Genomic DNA, 18,396 nt, shown 5'->3' with positions numbered 1-18,396 from the left:
GGACCATAATTTATTTTTCAACAGGACAATGACCTCAAACACACCTCCAGGCTGTGTAAGGGCTATTTGACTAAGAAGGAGAGTGATGGGATGCTACGCCAGATGACCTGGCCTCCACAGTCACCAGACCTGAACCCAATTGAGATGGTTTGGAGTGAGCTGGACCGCAGAGTGAAGGCAAAAGGGCCAACAAGTGCTAAGCATCTCTGGGAACTCCTTCAAGACTGTTGGAAGACCATTTCCGGTGACTACCTCTTGAAGCTCATCAAGAGAATGCCAAGAGTGTGCAAAGTAGTAATGAATGCAAAAGGTAGCTACTTTGAAGAACCTAGAATATAAGGAATATTTTCAGTTGTTTCACACTTTTCTGTTAAGTATTTCATTCCACATGTTTTAATTCATAGTTTTGATGCCTTCAATGTGAATCTACAATATTTAGAGTCATGAAAATAAAGAAAAGTCTTTGAATGAGGAGGTGTGTCCAAACTTTTGGTCTGTACTGTGTATATATATATATATATATATAAATATATATATATAAATATTAGTAAAATGTAATCATGTAATTATCCTTCAAATAAGCTGCTTTCTTGGGTGATCAAAACTAGGTGCTGGAGAGAGGATAGGGTGTCATGCCGCGCTACCGCCAATGAAAAAACTTGTTGATTAATCATAATATTTTTGTTCTATAGGTTGACATGTTTCTGGGATCAAGTCCCCTTCCTCAGGACCAATAAAATCAACAAAGAGTTTATTTTGGGTGAGCAATATGGCAGAGCTAGCATGAAGAGACTGCTATCCGGTAGACTGATATCGGACCACTCCCAGGGCAGCAGTGCATGTAATGTAAACTCTCTCCGCACATCTACCAACAAAGCACAAATCATTTTGTAAGATGAGAGTTTTAATTTCAATTTGTCTCCCATACAAAACCACAACACCAGCCCAGACCGAGACTTCTGAAACATTTTTAGCTTGATCAAATGATGAGAAATTGCCTGTCCCGGAAGAAAGCATTAAATATTCATCTCTCTGGCAGATTGGCAGGACCAGGAAGCATTTTGTCCATGAGGAGTGTAACCCGAATCTCCTGATTTCTATTGATAATTCATTATATGTTTCTGCTATCTGTCTTCAGCCCCAACGTATGCTTTTTACTATAATTATTTTATAGTGTGCTACCTAACAGCATCCTGGAGATACCAATTGTGTGTTCAATAATATTATTCTGCCATCAATCTTATGGGGATGCTTAAAAGCTTTTTCTCATCCTCTCACTTTAACTCATGTATTATCTGAGTTTTACATTAAATGGACAGTTTTAATATCTCCTGACATGTCAACCTCTTTTCTGCACATGTAGCTGCTAATTTAGTACTTAGCCGCTTCCAGAATCGATGCTAATGCCGTTAGCCGCGCGCACCAGAGCTCAGTCTCTTTGCTTTTAATCTGCAGAAGGAACTTGGGCAAAAAAAAAGAAGTAAAACAATTTAGACAAATGTGAGATTCACTGATGCAATTTGGGGATGAAATTTACTTTGGCCTCTGTCCTGTATATATATATGTTGGCTTCTGTCCTGTATAGATGTATCTGTGGCGCCCCTGAGGCTTCCGTCGCCACAGGTCATTGCACCCCATCCAGTGGTGTGATGCCCCATTCTGAGAGAGGAAGAGAGTGAACTCCGGTCCCCTGGTAAATCCACACTACACCCTTTGCTAGGAACACACTGGGACCAGGGAAAGTGGCAGACAACCCTCCCATGCTGCATGCTGGGAGGGGGTCATAAGACCCATCCCTGCTCCTATAGGGTAGATCAGAGCAACTGGGGAGGTGGGAGGAGCCATCTGAGAGCAGACACAGGGAGGAAGATCTAGTTTAGTGAGAAGGAGTCGAAGAGAGGGAGGGGAAGGAGAAGGAGGCCTGCTGGAGGCAGGCAAGGAGGAGAAGTAAAGAGGAGAGAAAAGTCCCAAGTCAGTCAGGGGCTAGAAAGAAGAAAAGAGACACTTCCTGGTGAAGACCCTGGGACCCAGAGGTCCAGGTGACACCACGTAGAAAACAGAAGGAGTCGCAGAGCCACGGGCAGTCTGTATAGCTGTCCAGGGCAGTTTAGAGCTGCGGTGGCCTGGTCCACAAGAACATCGGTGGAGAGATTAAGCTGCTACAGGGGACGGTCCCTAGAGACTGGAGGAGTGCAAAGATCATCTCCAAACGGTAAAAACCGAGGCCCAGGGAACGTTGCAGGCTCCCCGGGCCAGAACCCATAGCAGAACTTCCAGAAAAGGGGTAATCAGCCGACAGGTGACCCCCCCAGCCTGGAGGCTGTAGTGGAGGCCAAGCCAGGTTTATCCTATCAAAGGCAAGGCTAAGGAAGATAGAGACACTAAGAGAAGGGTACCGGCTTTTACTCTTAGAATCACTCAGAAACGGCGGAGGTCCCTGACAGTGGTCCCAGCAGTCCAAGGGTTCCCGGGACCCGACAAGAATTGTGAGTAAAGAACTTGAACTGCACCCTTGGAGTGGTCTCAGTCATTTCAGCTGCATAGACATTCACAAGCACCAACAGTGCCCCGGGCATTGCTCCACCTGTGGGGAGCAGTACCACCATTGCTGCTATAACATCCCCCGGAGGCCTCATACAGCAGCGGCGGCCTATTAGCCGCATACCACAGTGGCGTCACGAACACAAACATTATTCATCTAGCCACATATTATACTGACACCCACCAGGGCCACGGAGCCGGGCCCACCCACCACTGACTACCACCGGACTAGTCCGGCCCGGCACCGGGTGTCCCACAGCCCTGGGGTGGGCGAGTCAACTTTGGCGTCACGAACAGGATTTCGTGCCCGGTCACACCGGGTACTGTGCGCCTGAAGAATCGTGAAATAGCCTTTGTTTACTGTGAGAAACTGCCGCCATTGAAGCCACTGAGCGCGGGAAGAAGGGGGGCGTGCAAGAAGAAAGGGCGCGAAGAGAAGCCCCGCCCCCTTGTCCAAGAAAAGAGCGCGAAGCAGTGCCCACCATGGAAGGCGGAGGAAGAAGAAGAAATGGCGACTAGACAAGCTGGCCGGCTGGCAGAAAGAGTCTAAATGCCAGACCAGCAGATAAAGAAAATGTACCTTATCGCAAGCAGAGTGATGCCGGTCGTGATGGGCTGGGCGCCAGTCTGGCGCCAGATACTAGTGCAGCCTCCGGCCCCGCCTCCAAGAAGGGAAAGGGTGCAGCCGAGTGGCGTGGTCGAGCACCCGAGCTGTGTTCCAGTCAGCATTCCCCAGGTCGGCAGCATGGCGGAGAAGCTGCAGCAAGGTGCACCAGGGACTGGAAGAATGGATCCTGAGCTGGACCTGCTCCGGGAGGAGATGCGAACCTTGGCGCAAAGGCTGAGCAACGTGGAAGTGGAAGCGGACCGGCAGAGAGAAACACCGCTGGTGCCGGAGGGCCTGGGTCAGTGGATGGATGCCGCGGAGCAGCAGCAGGGTGAGCAAAATGAACCCCCGACCCGTCCGGACCCATGGCCCCGCCAAACGCCATCGCCTAGCACCTTCACCGACCCACTGGCCTTCCCCGCCAGGCCCGCTGACGCCCGGTGGGGTACCGGAGGCCTGCCGGAGACCCCCGCAGACGGCGCCTGGGGTGGGGTGGACCCCGAACAGCTAGCGGGCCCCCTACCGAGTCCCCCTGTGAGCCTCCTGGGAACGACATCCCCGGGAGTGAACTGGGACGCAGCGCCCATTGCAAGTGGGGGACTTCAGCAGCCACTGCGCCCCAAGGAGACTCCCTTAGCAAACGAGCTGACTTGCCGGAGACCGGTGGCAGAGTACCAAAGGGAGCGGAAGGTCTGGGAGGAGAAGCGGAAGGCCAAAGAAGCCGCTAACCTGGCCTCCAAGGAACAGGTCAGGAAGGCCCTGAAGGGATCCGAGGGCCCCGTGAGACGGGGCCTAGTCCTCGATTTCCATCAAAAAGGCGGCTGGGGCTTCATCAGGGAGCCCGGTCTGGGCAAAGACGTATTTGTGGCCCGACACGACATCAAGGAGCACTTGCCCAGAGGCCACCCAGGGAGAGATGCTAAACCGGGTGATGTGGTGGAATACACATGGCTGATGGGGAGCCGTGGCTGGTATGCGCTGCATGTGCGTATCCTAAGGGAAGAAGCGGCCCCAGAAGAACCAGAGTGGCGCCGCACGACGCAAGCGCGCAGCATCTCCCCTAGCAGCAGCACTAGCTCAAGGCAGTCCCAGGCCGCAGAACTGAGCAGCGGTCCTGCAACAGCCACTCAGGAGACGCAGACCCGGATCTCCATGGCTTATATGCTGCCTAGGGCCCTGCCAAGAAGGGACTCCAGCACAGAAATGCAAGAGTAAAGTGAAAGTAAAGAAAAGAAGAAGCTGAACTGTAAATAGCCCCTGTCTGCCCCTCATTCTTTGTGAAGATGTCCCTTTTGTACTGCCCCTTGTGCTTTTCGAAGATGTCACCCCCATGTTTATGTGTACCGGGCCACGGAACTGGAATGTGGTCCCCGGTGAATGTTTTTGTGTCTGTGTAACCAGGCCACTGGACTTAGTGGCTGGTTGTGTATTTGCCCTTTGTTATTTGAAAAGCTGAACGAACTGCCAGGCTACTGGACTTGTGGTAGCTAAGAAATGTATATAGTTGCACCCGTTGTGCCCCCTACCAGAATTATGGGGGATGTGCCCGAACCGTGCAATGGACTGGAAGTGCACACTTAGAGTTTTTTTTCTTTATAGGAAGTTTGCAATGTTTACCTATATGTGCCTCCCATAAAGGGAAGAAATGTTTTACTGTTGTTGTTATATGCATGTAAAAATGTTTTGCAGTTCTTCCACATGTTTTTGTTGTTTTTCAGCCCGAGGACGTGCTGTTATTTGCTGTGGGGGAGTGTGGCGCCCCTGAGGCTTCCGTCACCACAGGTCATTGCACCCCATCCAGTGGTGTGATGCCCCATTCTGAGAGAGGAAGAGAGTGAACTCCGGTCCCCTGGTAAATCCACACTACACCCATTGCTAGGAACACACTGGGACCAGGGAAAGTGGCAGACAACCCTCCCATGCTGCATGCTGGGAGGGGGTCATAAGACACGTCCCTGCTCCTATAGGGTAGATCAGAGCAACTGGGGAGGTGGGAGGAGCCATCTGAGAGCAGACACAGGGAGGAAGGTCTAGTTTAGTGAGAAGGAGTCGAAGAGAGGGAGGGGAAGGAGAAGGAGGCCTGCTGGAGGCAGGCAAGGAGGAGAAGTAAAGAGGAGAGAAAAGTCCCAAGTCAGTCAGGGGCTAGAAAGAAGAAAAGAGATGCTTCCTGGTGAAGACCCTGGGACCCAGAGGTCCAGGTGACACCACGTAGAAAACAGAAGGAGTCGCAGGGCCACAGGCAGTCTGTATAGCTGTCCAGGGCAGTTTAGAGCTGCGGTGGCCTGGTCCACAAGAACATCGGTGGAGAGATTAAGCTGCTACAGGGGACGGTCCCTAGAGACTGGAGGAGTGCAAAGATCATCTCCAAACGGTAAAAACCGAGGCCCAGGGAACGTTGCAGGCTCCCCGGGCCAGAACCCATAGCAGAACTTCCAGAAAAGGGGTAATCAGCCGACAGGTGACCCCCCAGCCTGGAGGCTGTAGTGGAGGCCAAGCCAGGTTTATCCTATCAAAGGCAAGGCTAAGGAAGACAGCAGAAGATAGAGACACTAAGAGAAGGGTACCGGCTTTTATTCTCAGAATCACTCAGAAACGGCGGAGGTCCCTGACAGTGGTCCCAGCAGTCCAAGGGTTCCCGGGGCCCGACAAGAATTGTGAGTAAAGAACTTGAACTGCACTCTTGGAGTGGTCTCAGTCATTTCAGCTGCATAGACATTCACAAGCACCAACAGTGCCCCGGGCATTGCTCAACCTGTGGTGAGCAGTACCACCATTGCTGCTATAACATCCCCGTAGGCCTCATACAGCAGCGGCGGCCTATTAGCCGCATACCACAGGTGGCGTCATGAACACAAACTTTATTCATCTAGCCACATATTATACTGACACCCACCAGGGCCACGGAGCCGGGCCCAGCCACCACTGACTACCACCGGACTAGTCCGGCCCGGCACCGGGTGTCCCACAGCCCTGGGGTGGGCGAGTCATATCTGTGCTGTCGGAGCGAGGTGTCAAACTTCAACATGTTACTACTGACACCTTCCTCCAGCTCGCAGTATTAGGGACACAACCGGACATTGTGGTCTGGACACAAATTTAATTTACTACATTGTTTATATTTTTTTAGATCTTTTGTATTTCTAGATTTATTTAGGTATTTTTCTTTATCAGTTCATGAAATATTGTCACCAAAAACTTGACCTGGATGTAAGTGCCTTCTAAGGAAATAGATATGTATCCTCATCCATTCCCTGTAGACTGTGAGCCCTCGCGGGCAGGGTCCTCTCTCCTCCTGTAAACTGTGAGCCCTCGCGAGCAGGGTCCTCTCTCCTCCTGTAGACTGTGAGCTTTCATGGGCAGGGTCCTCTCTCCTCCTGTAGACCATGAGCCCTCGCGAGCAGGGTCCTCTGTCATGTAGACAGTGAGCCCTCACGGGCAGGATCCTCTCTCCTCCTGTAGACTGTGAACCCTCGCGGGCAGGGTCCTCTCTCCTCCTGTAGACTGTGAGCCCTCGCGGGCAGGGTCCACTCTCCTCCTGTAGACTGTGAGCCCTTGCAGGCAGGGTCCTCTCTCCTCCTATAGACTGTGAGCCATCGCAGGCATGTTCCTCTCTCCTCCTGTTCCAGTATGTGCCTTGTATTGTTCATGATTAGTGATGAGCGAGTACTAAAAAGCTCGGGTGCTCGAGGCTCGGGCCGAGCATCCCAAGATACTCGTGTACTCAGCCCGAGCACCGAGCCCAATGTTATCCTATGGGAGACCCGAGTATTTTTGTGAAATGACCCCCGGCAGCATGTAGAAACCCTAAACATGTCACAAAAGTCTCAGAAGAGTGCTCAAATGACATGGCAACAGCATGGGGAAGACCCCTTGAAGCATTTATCACTCAAAAGTCACAGCTGTGAACAATTTTGTCCGCGTTTTACGCCATTTTTACGGACTCACCAGAAAACCTTCCAAAATGACACCAAAATGAATTTTCATGGCGGAAATGTTAAGGGCACATACCCAATAGTGAGATAGAGCTAATGTATGTTACTTTTTGAGATTAATACATGAAAGATTTTACGTAAAACATTGTGTGGCACTCCGATGTCCCTGAGAAGAGACGTACATAAAGGCCTCTGAGTCTAATGTGCCCATTTTGAGGAAGTGAGTCTTTGTAGTATTTTCCTTTGCCAAGGCAGTCTAAAATTGTGAGGTTCACCAATGCCCCTGCATACAGACGTGCATGAGGGCCTGTAAACCTGAAGTGCCCATTGTAAGGAAGTGGGTCTATTGTAGTATAGCCCTTAGGCAGGGCAGCCAAAAATTGGGAGGCTCCACGTTGTCCCTGGATAGAGACGTGCATGATGGCCTGTAAACCTGAAGTGCCCATTGTAAGGAAGTGGGTCTATTGTAGTATAGCCCTTAGGCAGCCAAAAATTGGGAGGCTCCACGTTGGCCCATGAGGGCCTCAAAACATTAAGTGTCCATTGGGGTCCCCCCAATTTTAATACCAGCCAGATAAAGCCATACGGCTGAAGGCTGGTATTCTCAGGATGGGGAGCTCCACGTTATGGGGAGCCCCCCGGCCTAACAATATCAGTCAGCAGCCGCCCAGAATTGCAGCATACATTAGATGCGACAGTTCTGGGACTGTACCCGGCTCTTCCCGATTTACCCTAGTGCATTGGCAAATCGGGGTAATAAGGAGTTAATGGCAGCCCATAGCTGCCACTAAATCCTAGATTAATCATGTCAGGCGTCTCCCCGAGATTCCTTCCATGATTAATCTGTAAATTACAGTTAAAAAACACACACACCAGAAAAATCCTTTATTAGAAATAAAAAACACTAACAAAGTCCCTCATCACCAATTTATTAACCCCGACAAACCCTCCATGTCCGGCGTAATCCACGGACCTCCAGCGCCGCTTCCAGCTCTGCTGCATGCAGGTGACAGGAGCAGCAGAAGACACCGCCGCTCCGGTCAGCTTCACACAGCAACTGAGGTGAGTATAGCGATCAGCTGAGCTGTCACTGAGGTTACCTGGATCCAGCGGTGGATGCAGCGGTGGCCGCGGGTAACCTCAGTGACAGCTCAGCTGATCGCGCTACTCACCGCCGCTCCGGTCAGCTCCATGCACCAACTGAGGTGAGTATAGCGATCAGCTGCTGTCACTGAGGTTAATCGCGGCACCGCTGGATCCAGCGGTGGCCGTGAGTTACCTGACTGACAACAGCTGATCGCGCTACTCACCTCAGTTGCTGTGTGAAGCTGACCGGAGCGGCGGTGTATTCTGCAGCTCCTGTCACCTGAATGTAGCAGAGCTGGATGCGACGCTGGAGGACTGTGGAGTACGCCGGACATGGAGGGTTTGTCAGGGTTAATAAATTGGTGATGAGGGACTTTGTTATTGTTTTTTATTTCTAATAAAGGATTTTTCGGGTGTGTGTGTTTTTTAACTGTAATTTACAGATTAATCATGGAAGGTTTCTCGGGGAGACGCCTGACATGATTAATCTAGGATTTAGTGGCAGCTATGGGCTGCCAATAACTCCTTATTACCCCGATTTGCCAACACACTAGGGTAAATCGGGAAGAGCCGGGTAGAGTCCCAGAACTGTCGCATCTAATGTATGCGGCAATTCTGGGTGGCTGCTGCTGACTGATATTGTTAGGCTGGGGGGCTCCCCATAACGTGGAGCTCCCCATCCTGAGAATACCAGCCTTCAGCCGTATGGCTTTATCTGGCTGGTATTAAAATGGGGGGAACCGCACGCCGGATTTTTTAATTATTTATTTATTTATTTTACTGCACAGTATAGACACGCCCACCAGCTGCTGTGATTGGGTGCAGTGAGACACCTGTCACTCAGCGTGGGGGCGTGTCTCACTGCAACCAATCATAGGCGCCTGTGGGCGTGGAAAGCAGGGAATATGAGATGGCTGTGTAGAGAGCACAGCGCGCCCGCCGGTATAAAGGCTCGGTCACGCTGTGCAGGCCGGCCAATCACTGCAATTCCACAACTAACAGGGCTGTGGCATTGCAGTGGTCTGCCAGCCAATCCCTGCATGAGGGCTGGCTCTCAAAAGAGCGCCAACATGCAGGGATGAAGACCACGAGTACAGCACGAGTATCGCGAGATTACTCGGTCCCCGCCGAGTAGCCCGAGTACAGTGATACTCGTGCGAGTACCGAGTAGTAACAAGCATACTCGCTCATCACTATTCATGATTATTGTACTTGTCTATTTATGCCCATTTTTCATATGTAAAGCACCATGGAATACATGGCACTATAATAAATAATAATAATAATAATAATAATATGCAGTTTAATTTCATATACTGATGTTTCTTAGACAAGAACCATCTCCTTAGTAACATTCCCAACTTACCCTTTCCCACCTGCAGGCCACCATAAGTCACAACTATTAACAAAAATTCTGTCCTTTATATTGTTGCTGTCACGGGTGTGTCACAGTCCGATGTGATCTCGCGGGATCTGGGATCAGAAGGTCACAGAGTGTAGTTGAACACAGATCCGCTGTAATGTACACTCGTTGTTTACCGTGAGTAGGAGTGTATTTAATTCCTTCCAGTACTGAGGAGGTTAAGGTCCATTTCTATCCTGCAGTGATCTAACAGGTAGTTGCAACCTCAGCTGCAGAGACTCCCTTCTGCTATAAATTTCCACTTCTCACTCTTTTCTAAGCTGGCCATAGCTCATACCTATGCTGTCCACCTGTAAGGAGCCAGTTTCTGGAGGAAGCTGAGGTGTCACTTCAGTTGCAGCTAAGAAATTCCTGCTATAGTGTGTTATTTGTTGTGTCTTTCCCCACTTGTTTGTCTTTCCTACTTTCTGTTGTTTTCTTGCAGTGACAAAACTAGCGTCTTGCTGGTCTTCACTAGTTGGTGAGTTCAGGGCTGGCGAGGGTGTAGGCAGATGATGGTGACTGGGGGGAAGGACCCATCTAGGAACATTAGGGAGTGCAGAGATTAGCCTCAAGTGAGTGTTAGCAGATGATCCCGCACCTCTCACCCTAGCGTCAGGTCCTTCCATTGTATTGTTACCTTGGTGTTCACTATGTGTTATGCTACTCGCTGGGTGTCCTCTCAGATCGCTGGCGTAACAGGTGCAGTCACATTGTGACCGTTGTGTCTATAATGGTATATTCACATGTTAGTGTGTGCACTGGCAAACAGGGTCATAAGTATAATGGGTTCAAAGGTTGCAGTCACACTAGGACCTGGAACCTAAAGTTTTCCGAAACATCTCTTAGACCCATTTGAGAGCTCAGTTCTATTAAAAGGAATATATCACTAGGTTTATGGTGCCCCATCTGAGCATTGCATGATATTCTGGAGAGGCAGAGATCTTGATCCACCTGCGTCTGTGAGGCACACATGTCTGCTGTTTAAATCAGCAGACATGTGCGGGAATCATCACTGTCTCACCGCAGCAGCCGGTGGTGATCACCCCTTCATGATTTAGGATGTACCGTTGTGTCCTAGTTCATGAAAGGTTTAGTTACTTAGCATACAAATTGACCAATTCATGAGAGATCAACAGCTAGTGACAAGGCATACTCCTTCATTGGCATCCTAACCCTATATACCTTTACCTGGGCTGAAAGCCAAAAATTTTAAGGTCAAGAAAAATGCTGCTCTAATTAAAAACACCATAAGTGGATGGAAGGAGTGCTCAGTCCATATTCACAGCTCATCTCTGCAGACTTTCTCCTTCTCTGGTTTGCAGCAGCACGTATCAACTCAGTACCCTTTAAAATAACACTGTCATTTTAATTCCCCCTGTATTAAAATACCTGCCTTATGCTGTGCCACTATATAACTATTGGCCCCTCACTGTGCTCCTTGCACAACATATGTTCCACACATTGTCTTTCCTAGGGTACATTGTAAAGCACTGCAGAATATGTTGGTGCTATATAAATAAAAATTATTATACATTGCTACCCCCTTTTCACACTGTGCTCTCACATTGTACCTCCATGTTGACATATCTCCATACTATCTCCCCACATTGTACTTGACCCACATTTCCCCTTTCCATAATGTCCTTCCACTCTGTCCCTCTCTTTCCTCCTCTTCACATTGCCCCCTCATGCTGTTCCTATCTTCATGTTGCCCAACTCTGTACTGTGCCCCCTCCTCACATTGAGCCCTCTCCATATTGTGCCCTCACACTTTACCCCCTCGGTATACAGTTGCCTCCATCCATATTGTCTCCTCATACTAATTCCCCCTCACACAAAAACACACAGTAAAACTCCCTTAATCCTTCTCTCAATGGAGTGGTCATCTTCTTGTTGTCTTTGTTTTCTCTGTGGTTCAACAGTGACATCAGCAGAGCAATGAGGTGACAATGCCCCTGAAGCATGCACACAATTGAATTCAGACAGTGGGGAACCAGCGTTCTACAACCAGTTGGGTCGACAAACCAGACAAATCTCTTTCCTGGGTAGGGGCAAATTGTTGCCCTATTAGAGTCACCTAAGAATGTAACTTCAAGCAAGATTGTTATATCCACTCATAGAAGTGGACCTGTGATAGACTAATGGCATCTTTTTTAATGGTTGTCCACTGACACCACCCATCTTGGGATATCTCAAGCCAAGAGAAAAGGACACGAGTATATTTATGCTATATAATTTATAACAATGTACTAAAGTTTAATATGGTGGGAGACTTCCTTAAGGAGCTTTCCATGTGGTATTGGCTAAAACCTTCATACATTGGAGGACGTAAGGAAATGGACTTATTTTGATGGAATGTCTGTTTCGTCTTCAGGCACCAGGTCGAAGGGTGGTTTTGGGATAAACCCAATGTCAGGACCCAAGGAAAGGGACTTATATTGGTGGAATGTCTCTTTTTTTCTTCAGTCACCAGCACAAAGGATGGATTTAGGCCAAACCAAGTGTTAGGTATTCTTATTTGACCTGGTACAAGTCCATCTTTACATAGGAGGACAATGTCCAACTCCGAATATCCGTAATAACAGTATTACATTTTTTTTTTTAAATCATTTTACACTAAATATTTAATCTTCCAAGATTAGATTAGATATTTTCCTTTCAATATTTTTTGCATTTCACTCCAAATGAACCCATAGAAAATTAGAACCAAGAAATGGTGAAATGGTGTCCCGGATTTGACATCAATCTTTTTTTTTTTCCTTGTGTCCTCTGTGTCACATTTGCTTATCTTACCACAAGACAAGCCTTTCCCTGGCTTTAGCTAAATACAAACACAAAATGCTTGGGGAAATCAAGATAGGTTAGGTCTTCACTCATCAAACCATTGCAGGCAGTAATCATTGTGTCCGTGATTGATGGAGTGAGGGTCTATCTGATGCATTACATGCAGCCCATTCATGAGCGCATTCCCATCTGAAAGGAGTCACATGCTCATGTCCCTTTAATTCTAGCAGTGTCATTTTACTTTCTTAACTGAGTTCATCAATGTGACAACCCAGCTTGGAGACCTTGCCAGCCACTAACATATATAACACCGGGTCCATAAATGTAAAGTTAAAACATACTGTCAGTCTATGTAATACTGCTATATGTGCATGGATGATTTACTCAGTGTACTCTTTCCATGGTAACTGGAGGAATTCCCTTTTTTGTACACTACCTACTATAAACTGTATAATTGTTTAAGTACATAACATTATATATATATATATATACATATATATATATATATATATATATATATATATATATATATATATATATATATAGCTCAGCCACTTTACCTGTCATTGCTCGGGATAATAAGTAACTATTCTTAACTATAACAAATACAATGCATTACCAGAAAATTATCTTGCACATAAAAGTCACAAACTAAACAGCAGTCAGCATCAAAATCATATTAACTCACACATAAGCTGTCCTATACTAACAATGTCCAATCAGAGCTCCTTGACCTCTAATAAAAATAAAATAGAAGCAGAGCTGTGATTGGTTGCTATAGGCCACCTGATAAATTTCCAGAGTAACAGTCAGGCAATGTATTACCTCAAACATCCAAACAGTTTCTGTGTGTCTCTTTCTGTGTATGTATCTTTCTGTGTATGTATCTCTTTCTGTGTGTCTCTTTCTCTGTGTGTCTCTTTTTGTGTGTGTGTTTTTCTGTGTGCATCTTTTTCTATGTATGTGTCTCTTTCTCTGTGCGTCTCTGTGTATGTCTCTTTCTGTGTATATGTCTCTTTCTGTGTATGTGTCTCGTTCTGTGTGTCTCTTTCTCTGTATGTGTCACATTTTGTGTGTCTCTTTCTGTGTCTTTCTGTGTGTCTCTTTCTGTGTATGTGCCTCTTTCTGTGTTTGTCTGTGTATGTCTTTTTCTGTGCATGTGTCTCTTTCTTTTGTGTGTGTTTCTTTCTTTGTGTGTCTTTTTCTGTGTGTGTGTCTCTTTATGTGTGTGTGTCTCTTTCTGCGTGTGTCACTTTCTGTGTGTTTGTATCTTTCTGTGTATGTGGCTCTTTCTGTGTGTGTGTGTGTGTGTGTGTTTCTTTGTGTGTGTGTCTTTTTCTGTGTGTCTTTATCTGCATGTCTCTCTTTCTGCATGTGCCTCTTTCTGTGTGTGTCTTTCTGTGTGTGGGTCTCTTTCTGTGTATGTGTCTCTTTCTGTGTGTGTCTCTGTGTATGTCTCTTTCTGTGTGTCTCTTTCTGTATGTGTATTTCTTTCTGTATGTCTTTTTCTGTGTGTGTCTCTTTATGTGTGTATGTTCATTTATGTGTGTGTCTCTTTCTGTGTGTGTCTCTTTGTGTGTGTGTGTGTGTGTGTGTGTGTGTGTTTCTTTATGTGTCTCTTTCTGTGTGTGGGTCTCTTTCTGTGTTTGTGTCCCTTTCTATGTGTGTGGGTCTCTCTGTGTGTCTCTTTCTCTCTCCGTGATAGAAGTCTATAATAACAGATCCGTTCCCAGCTCCATTGACTTTAATGTAAGCGTTTTTTTGGTGAATAACTGTAAAGGGCAGGGTTAAAGTTTTCCCTCAAAACATAGTCTATGATGACATTTCCTGAGTCAAAGGATTCAGCTGTGCAACATTTTATGATTGTTCAAGCGACGGTGCGGATTCCTTTAGTGGACATACACACATACATACATACATACAATTACATACATATACTCAGCTTTATATATTAGATGTGTGCAGATATATACAGTATGTGTATCTTTATTCTGACAAAGGGTTTATTTACATAAATACTGTATATATGTGCGCATATGTATATATATATATATATATATATATATATATACATATATGTGTGTGTGTGTGTGTGTGTGTATAAAATCTTTATGATGTATGAATATTGTTTTTTTAAAGAGAAGATTTGAAGAAAATATTGCTTACAGGGAAAAGGAAAGGAATGGGTTTATCTGCTCTGCTGTGAAATGAAGAACCAATGAGACCAGAGTCCTGGATAAGTGATTTAATGTCAATGCGTTTCGGAGTTAATAAGACTCCTTCATCAGGACGAATCACAATAATTTTTACACAATAGCAATTCAATGGAATGGCAACAGATAAGTAATAAATGCATAACCTTTGGGGGTCTGACTGTTGGGACCTCTATTTTTCCCAAGAATGGGGGTTCTAAAGTCTGATATGAATGGAACAATAATGCGCATGTGTAATAATCGCTCCATTCACTCCATGTGTAACTCCTGTACAGTGAATGGGCTCCATGCGTCCATGCGCACTACCATTCCATTCAGATGATAACAACAGAACCCAGTTTCCCTGTGATTAATTCCTTAAGACGTTTCAGTACTTCTACTTTCTTTCCCTTGGCCATGTAATGTTGGGGCATGCATAGTACTAAGGAAAGGAAGAGTGTGATGCTAATCACTACACGGCCATGTCGTGAGGTAGCATAGTCAAACGTTCCGAGGTCAGGTACCAGGAGAGCATATCAAGATTAAGGGAAGAGATAGAGGCGTAGTCAGGTCACGGTCTGAAGGCAGAATACCTGGAGGATAACGGATCAGAACAAAGAGACACAGTAAAAAGGAGGGTCAAACAAAATCAATGGTCAGGCAGCGAAAGATGAAATCCAAGAGCACAGATAACAGAGACCAACAAGCATCACCAAACAGAAGACTAAAGGGTACGTTACACGCTGCAATATTGGTACCGGTATCGCTAGCGATCGTACCCGCCCCCGTCGGTTGCGTGTCACGGGCAAATCGCTGCCCGTGGTCCACAACATCGCTAACACCCATCACATGGACTTACCTTCCCTGCGACGTCACTCTGGTCACACGGCAGCCATCCAATAGCAGAGGAGGGGCAGAGATGAGCGGCCGGAACATCCCGCCCATCTCCTTCCTTCCTAATTGCTGGTGGACCCAAGTAAGGAGATGTTCATCATTCCTGCGGCGTCATACATAGCGATGTGTGATGCCACAGGAACGACGAACAACATTGTGCATGCACCACCAACGATATTATGAAAAGGAGCGACGTGTCAACGATCAACGATTTTTGACGCTTTTGTGATCTTTGATCATCGCTCCTTGGTGCCTTGTCCCCATTCTATAGTAATGTCTCCATCCAATAGTATTGTGCCCACCTTGTAATGTTCCCATCCTTTAGTAATGTCCCCAGCCTATAGTCATGTCTGTGCCCACCTTGTCCCTATTCTATAGTAATGTGCCCACCTTGTCCCCATCCTATAGTAATGTGGCGGCGGCTGAAAGGGGGCAGTAGCGCTATAACTTACCGATTGCTCTCCTCAGCTTCCACAGATGCCGGAGTGAAGCTGAGGGGAGTGGTCTCCGGCCCCAGATCAACAGTGATTGGAGTGATCGGTCACAAGGCCGGTCTCTCCAATCAGAGCTGGGGGCGGGTGAAACAGAGGTCACCCAGCTCCAGCCAATGATCAGTGCTATAGCTGCACAGATCATGAGTGGATTTCAATGTTTTAGCCATTTTCAATGGTTGAAACATTACAGTGGCTGTGATTGGCTGAGCAGCGTTCGTCAGCCAATCACAGCCTCCGTAGGACCGGGGAGGAGACACCAACCCTCCTGAGATCAGGCACAGGTCACCTCCTCCCCGAATCTAAGGTATTTGCACACCGATCACAGCCACCGGTGCTCCGGGGCCGTGATTTCGCCGTGACGTACTGGGTACATCATGGGTCCTTAAGTACCAAGGAGCCATGACGTACCCAGTACGTCATAGGTCGTTAAGGGGTTAATGTGCCATCCTTCACATACACACACAAAAACACCACCATTCTTCTCACCTGTCCTGAGTTCCCTTGGCTGCCTCATCTCTGCTTCTTGCTGTCTGCAGGCCCGTGCCCCCGTTGACTATCGCGGCAGGTGCAGGGGCCGCAGCCACTGTCAGCGATTTATGTCAGATGATTGTTTTGCCGGCGCTGCGCATGCAGAGTCAAGCTCTCTGTGCACAACGTTTCCAACGCAGCCGTCCGCCAATCAGAGGTAAGCAGCTAAGGTCAGACAGTTTCCATTGGAGGAATAGTTGAGCACAGAGCGCTGGATTCTGAGAGCGCAGCGCCGGCAAAACATTCATCTGACATAAAGTGCAGACAGTGGCTGCACCGGCCACGATAGTCAACAGGGGCACAGGCCTGGGGGCCGCATGAAGCAGCCTGAGGGGGCCGCATGCCTTGGGCACGTGTTTGAGACCTCTGCCCTAAAGGACATATTAAATACAGTGAAAGAAAAAAAATGTTTTTATAAATATGAAAAAAAGAAAAAATATATAAAAGTTCAAAACACCCCTATTTTCCTCCATTAAAAATAAAGGCATTAAAAAATATATGTCACGCCCTGGCAAAACCAGGTAGTCACACATAGGCCCCCGCATAACACCTTTTCCCCACAGGGTTCAAACAGCCAACAAAATCTTAGTCACTCCCCTCAGGGTAGGACACACCAGTGGGCAGGACCAGGCGGCTGGAGAATGTCCACCTATGAGTCTAGAAAATGGGAAAAACAGTTAGTCAAGTCTGTAGCTCAAGTGGAGTTCAGATCAGTGTCAAGGTGTGAATTTCAAGTTGACAGGCGTCGGGGTTGGAGCCCTGGCTTGCTGGCTAGGTGGCAGATGGTGGTCCATGTCTGCAGGAGACGGGAAGACGGCTGCCGGAGATCCGAGATAGACCGGGGAATGGTTGTAGCCCGCCGGTACCGACACCGGAGAACCGACCTGGAAACCATGCACACAGGGGGTACTTGGTTTCAACACATAGTCTAAAGGTGGCTTTACACGCTATGAGATCGCTAAAGCGATCTCATTGGGGTCACGGAATTTGTAAAGAACATCCGACCGCGTTAGCGATGTCGTTGCGTGTGGCACCTATTAGCAATTTTAAATCGTTGCAAAAACGTTCAAAATCGCTAATCGGTGACATGCCCCCCTCTTCCCAAATATCGTTGCTGCTGCAGTAACGATGTTGTTCCTCGTTTCTGCGGCAGCACACATCACTCCGTGTGACACCGCAGGAATGAGGAACATGTCCTTACTTGCTTCCCGACAGCAATGAGGAAGGAAGAAGGTGGGCGGGATATTCATCCTGCTCATCTCCGCCCCTCCGCTTTGATTGGGCGGCTGCTTAGTGACGTCGCTGTGACGCTGAACGTACTGCCCCCTTAGAAAGGAGGCAGTTCGCCGGTCACAGTGACATCGCAGAGCAGGTATGTGCTTGTGACGCGGCCGTAGCGATAATGTTCGCTACGGCAGCGATCACCACATATCGGCCATACGATGGGGGCGGGTGCTATCACGCTCGACATCGCTAGCATCGGCTAGCGATGTCGCAGCGTGTAAAGCGGCCTTTAGTCATGTTCAAAAACATGACTAACACTATGTGTCGAAACGTGTAGTTTGATGGGGCATTAGACCATTCCTGTCACCCTGCATACCGCTATTTTTTAATGGAATTATAATAATAAAAATCATGGATTTTATTTTATAACCTGAATTTTATAACCTGAGGACTGCGCTGGATGTCTTTTTCTACTTTTCCTGAATTCTTGGCAGCCAAAGCTTCCATGCGCTGGGTCAGAATAGGGAGCGGTGAACAGCAGGATCGGTGAGTGAATTTCACCTTCTTTCTTTGGTCACTTTTAGAGATGAACGGACCCGTTCAAATTCGGGTTCGTCAGCTTCAGCTGGACTTTAAATAAAGTTTCGTTTAGGACCTAAACTTGACCTGAATTTGATCATGAAGCCTGGACTCTATTGGAAGTCACTGA

The 18,396-nt window shown here is 47.5% G+C and overlaps 1 long non-coding RNA gene across 1 annotated transcript in view; it reads left to right on the top strand.

Annotated features, from left to right (window-relative positions):
* Positions 1-697: 697 nt before the first annotated feature.
* Positions 698-18,396, top strand: part of LOC142255276 (uncharacterized) — an 89,275-nt gene continuing 71,576 nt past the window's right edge. The window contains exon 1 of the long non-coding RNA XR_012727393.1: positions 698-760. This is a non-coding gene — a long non-coding RNA (uncharacterized LOC142255276). The remainder of the gene's footprint in view (positions 761-18,396) is intronic.

The sequence above is a fragment of the Anomaloglossus baeobatrachus genome, chromosome 10 (genome assembly GCF_048569485.1).
Source record: "Anomaloglossus baeobatrachus isolate aAnoBae1 chromosome 10, aAnoBae1.hap1, whole genome shotgun sequence".
NCBI lineage: Eukaryota > Metazoa > Chordata > Amphibia > Anura > Aromobatidae > Anomaloglossus > Anomaloglossus baeobatrachus.
This window is presented reverse-complemented; position numbering and strand designations above follow the sequence as displayed.